Source organism: Rhipicephalus microplus, chromosome X (genome assembly GCF_043290135.1).
Source record: "Rhipicephalus microplus isolate Deutch F79 chromosome X, USDA_Rmic, whole genome shotgun sequence".
In the NCBI taxonomy this organism is placed as follows: domain Eukaryota; kingdom Metazoa; phylum Arthropoda; class Arachnida; order Ixodida; family Ixodidae; genus Rhipicephalus; species Rhipicephalus microplus.
The window spans coordinates 421,034,532-421,039,917 of NC_134710.1; the positions used below are offsets into that span (position 1 = coordinate 421,034,532).

The window sequence follows — 5,386 nt, forward strand, 5'->3', positions numbered from 1 at the left end:
GTGCAGTTATACTTTGTATTACTATCTGTGGCGTTGGAAAGTTGCTTAAAGCTCTGACGAGCGCAATCAGAGAGAAGTGGTGAATCTATAAAAATGTTTATCAGCTAAAGCCAGGACGTATTCTTTCAAATAAACACTCCTGGGCCCGGATTCACAAAGCTCACTTACGAAAACATTTTTGCGCAAGAGAAATTTTGTTGCGTAAGTCGATTCACGAAACGAAAAAACGTCGTAAGAGGCCATAGTTGTCACATCGGCCGCTGCAAATAAAGCGCGCTGTGACTGCCCGGGAACATGTCAGCGATGGTGATGCAGTTGCTATATTTGCTTACGTCACCGAAAAGTGCTCGTAAGTGGATTCACGAAGCGAAATTGTGCGTAAAAACAGCATGGCTGAGAGAAAATCCCAAGAGTGGTCCGGACCACTCTTAGGAACAATGTGGCTACTTAGAACCTGCTGCCACAGCGGTATACTTTTGTGCCCTGGCTGGTTTTGAGTTAATTCACGCCCATTAAGGGCTGCCTGATGACTGCTGGTGGCAGCGAGAGCCCGTGAACGTCAAGCTTCCCTTCGGCCCCCAGAAAAAGCAAAGATTTCACCGGTGCCTTGCTTTGGATGAAGTTGTAGGCCAATATCGCCTAACTACAGGTTTCCGAGTTCGTCTGGCCATCAGACAACAGCCGGCCATGGCCAGTTCTTACACATTATCAATGGACGTGCACGCCTGGCCAGCCCTTCATTGCTGTCATGGCAGCGGCAGCTTCCAGTCTGCAGATGCCCTTTGCCTGTTGGCCATATTTGGTTCCTCATGACACCGACGGCTACTAAATGCTGCCATCGGTGAGTTCACCTTGCAGAACTAAATTTCACCAGTACTATAATTCACGCAGTTCTATAACGTGTGCAAGTTTTTAAGCCCATCAGATGTAATGTTTCTCTATGGTAAGTTGAAGCATGAAAAATATACTACTACTGTTATATACATACATATATTATGGAGCAAATGCATGAAAAGTTTTTGTGATTTGATACAAGTGAGCTCTTGTTTGATTATGAGGTTGGGCCTGTCGATTGACCACGTTTGATAGTCGGAAAGTTAATGTGAATTTATTTTTCAGAAGCCAGGTTGCACTTAAAAAATTTATGTTATTTTGGAAAATTAGTTCTATAGACGATTACCACTGTGCTAGTACTATACTTCAGTAGGACATATATATTGCGGTACGTAAATTTTACATGAGGCTTCAGTTTATTTCAAAGTGATTATAGCAGATTTTGGTCACATTAACGAAGTGATTGCTTCCTCAAATAAGTATTAGAAGTGAGTGCTTTAATGATTGTTTTTAAATATCTCGTTTTTGGCTCTTCACAGATCGCAGAGATTGGTTTGTTAAGGTCCTGTGATTCATCGGTTGAACATTCTGGCACATCAATCCTCATCATTACTTGGAGCACCTGTACAAAAATAGGAAGGACGCGTTCTTCCTAACTATGCCAGCCTATGTCACTGCTGGGACTGTTATCATTCAGCGGATGGGGCGTGGAAGCATGCATGGCAGCCTCATCTGGAAGGACTGCGATCTGCTTAGGAGCTTCGAGCACACAAAACTGCCTAACGGCTGGCTGCAAGGTAAGTTTTTCTTTAATACATACGATTACGTGAACACCACTTAATGTGCACAAATTGAAAACCCAAGCATGGTTACTTTCAGTGGATACCTGTAATATTCTTACACATAATTCTTATTCAACATTTACAGAACTAAATGGCAAGATAATTGAGAATGTTGAAAGCTGAAAGCCTGCAGCTTATGAATGAAACTCCAATAATCTGAGGCTCAAAAGCTTGTGCTTTGAAACGAGCAAAAATTCTTTGATTCCTTATTGATCTCTCGAGCTTGTGACTCCCTCTGTGGATCAAGTGCTCTGGAAGAAAATAGCAAGTGGGTGAAAATCGCCTGGCTGTTCAAAACTTGTAAGGAGAAAGACCTATTGAAGAAGCTTCAGATGACATACGGCCAGTAACTGCATCTTTTACCTAATGTAGCTTTTTCTCTCTCAGTGCTGTTGCTTATGTTTCAGCGGAACATGTTCACCACGATTGCATAGTGATATATATTTTTCTACAAATTGTACCTGACCTAAGTATGCATTGTTGATCTCTAAAGGTGACGTTCAGTGTGTTTCAAAGCCATGGCTTCTCATTTCTCTGTCTGTGGCTAGCCTATTTCAGCAGCAGAGCGATGCAGCTAGCACACATGCAATCCAAGTCATGGAGCGCTCCTTTGGTGTTCTGTGCAGGACGCAGCATATCCATCCGGCAAGACATTGGTATCAACAATAATGGTGAGTGTTGGTGGCACCTGTAGGAGCCCGTTATGTTTGTTGCGTATGATTATTTCCCCTGATCAAGTGCATTTTTGAAAGGTTTTCTTTATTTAGAATAATAGATGTCAGCAACAAGCACACTCATAATCCACAAGTTCTTTGTGTCTTCTAGACTGCCCATTTGCTCCAATACGCAGTACGGTGAGCTGGCTATGTTGGACAGCCTTAAAGTTAGGAACATTGGCTGTTGCGTTGTAATGCAGTCCAACTTGTATTTCTTAGTGAACTTATTTGTGGTCTGCTTTTCGCACCTAGTGTAAAGTCAAAATAGAAGAAACTTTATTGGCTTTTTATGTCTGGCGGAAGTTTCTTGCCTTCATCTATAACATTGTAGTTTTGCTATTGTATCATATTAAATATATTTTCAGTCTTCACTGTTTGTGTGTGTGTGTGTTGAGGCTTGTCATTGGCTTCTGAAAATACAATATCTGTAAATATGAGCGCATAATTGACAACTATACACTCTTGCATGTAGCATGGTTGTAACAATGATCTGTATTTTTCTAAGTTCCAGCAGTAACAAGGGGTTTGGTGCTCCACGGTCATGTACAGTGTATCAAGAACAGAGCACAGAAGACCAACAAGTATAAAGGGACTGCCAGTGACTGTTCTCCTGCTCAAAGTTTACAACAGCAGAAAGAGCACATTGTGATGTCAGGAGCAGCTGCTGCTTAACTTCTTAGCAGTGCATTATTCAGCAGTTCATTTGCTTGCATTCAAAATTATTTAAATTTTGCATGGAAGATACGAAACTATGACACTAATTTAAAGGCTGCTGTAGTGTTAGTGGGCAAATATTTTTGAGCTGAAGTTTTTAACATGTGTGTTAAGTGCCTGCGTGCCTCTACATTTACATGCCAGAAATCACAGCATCCATGGTCGCCAGTGGTAACTGTGTCTGCATTCTTTGTAGTACAAGAAGTAAAGCCATGGATGCAGTAATCATGTACTTAGTCGATGTAATCCTTCAGTGTACACTCATTTGTATAGCACCAATGATACCATGAGTGTATAAGCTCTGGGAAGTGAATCTATGTGGATTATTTTATTTGGAAGGAAGTAGATCATCACTACTCCTAGTATATCTTAACAGAATATTTTAGTGCTTGGGTATTATCCCACTGCCTGTCCGTCCTTCAACAGTCTACTTATCTACTGTGTAAGTGTAACTTTTTAAATGTATACTTTGCTCGGGTAGGTTTGTTCATAATGTAATGCAAGTGACTTATCATCTATGCAGCTCTACTCAGACTAGAAATAAAAGTACTTATTTTTATATGTAGCTATACCATGCATTCACTTGTGTTTTTCTAGGTGCCTGTACAATTGTTTAGCCCTACAAAAGTGCTGGTATACTCTAATATTGAATCTGGCATCTTAAAATAGTTTGTTAGTGGAAGTAAGAATGTGTTTACAATCAATATTACTATCCTCAGATGAACTGTGAAAACTCTGTGGAAATTTATTTACATTTTTTGAACTTTGTGAAGGCAAATGTTGTTATGTTCTTTTATTGTGGTCCCTGTTTCATGCAAATGACACATAATCACTTTGCAGTGACATAGCATTAGTTGTTATTTTACACATATGTGCTGAGCAACATCGCAGTTGAGGCCAGCAGCAAGACATACATGCAGTGCACTGGAGCATCACCTCACATAGTGTACAGTCTTTGCCCACCAGTAAACTCCATATTTTTCAAGCAGACTAATAGACAGCTGTATGGGAACTGTGTTGATGTGCAAACTTGGAAGTCTTCTTGAGGAGTGTTTTTCATCATTTTTGTCCAAGTGAAGTAGCTACCCAAGGCCACAACTGGAGGGAATGTGGTGGTTTCCTCTCTCTAAAAGCACTCTTACCAGCTGCCTCAATGTTAGCATGGGGTGAATTCAGGAACTGGAAAAATAATTGGTCTTTGTTTTCTTGGCCGAAATAGTCGCTTCCACCGTTGAGCCACCACGACGCGCCAGAATAGAAACTTTTAGCTAAATAAAGTTGATTCTACTTTTGAGAAGTGCTTTGGGGAAACGAAATGGCACCTATAGCTGTCAATATAAACACTGTTTGCACCAAGGAGCTTAGTAGCTTATAATTGTATTATTCATGTTTTGTCTAGAATTTACTCGTGCTGTGCCAACTTTCAGCCCAAGTGTCCTAACATGCTTTGTTAGTGGGTTGTGAATGAGCCAAGCTATGTAAAAAGAGTGATATTGCAGACATGTACAAAATATTGATGCACAGCCCTTTTCTTTAGCAAGACATTGTCAAGGGCTTTATTCTTGTGTTTTTTATAAAGAGTGCTTGTCACTGGGCATCAGCGGAAAACTATGCATCAAGCTTTTGCGAGATGGTTCGAGAAACACCGTGTTCAGACATAACAGTGCCGGTGGATTTCTCTCGTAAGTTACTTTCTGTAGTATATTCAAAATGAGTTTATTAGAATTGTTGTTTTATAGCCATTCATTTTAATATTTACACCTGAGTGTGTGTATGTATGTATGTATGGGTGTACATATCTATATGTGTGTGTGCGTATATGTATGTATGTATGTATCTTTTAAATGAGAATTCGTTTATCATTGGTGAGTAAGTTTGGTAATGATATGGCTGAATTTGTTTCTAGTTATTTCTCTTTTGAGCCATTACACATTTCAATTTATTTTGTACTGCATAAAAATAAATGTAACCTTACACAGAATATGTGTGTTCGAAGAAGTTGTTTTATTTACCAACCTACAGTCATGGGCAAGAAATTGGGTAAAATGGAACGGACCTGCGAAGATTAGTTTAGAGCATAGCTACTCTACATGGCATATCTCGTACACATTGCGTTGGTTGAATATGTCGATTTCAACCTTTCAATTTTAATCAAAATAAGCAAGCTATCACCAGTGGTTGTATATGTGTGTGATATTTATGCATACTGTGATACCAGTTCGCAATTACAATTAAGGTCACAAACCTAGTCAAGCTGAATACACGAATTTTGTCCATGCA

General features: G+C 39.8%; 1 long non-coding RNA gene across 1 annotated transcript; it reads left to right on the plus strand.

Annotated features, from left to right (window-relative positions):
- Positions 1–2,103: 2,103 nt before the first annotated feature.
- Positions 2,104–5,087, plus strand: LOC142776526 (uncharacterized). The gene is made up of 2 exons (XR_012887606.1): positions 2,104–2,347; positions 2,898–5,087. It is a non-coding gene; the product is annotated as an uncharacterized LOC142776526 (long non-coding RNA).
- The last annotated feature ends 299 nt before the right edge of the window (positions 5,088–5,386 follow it).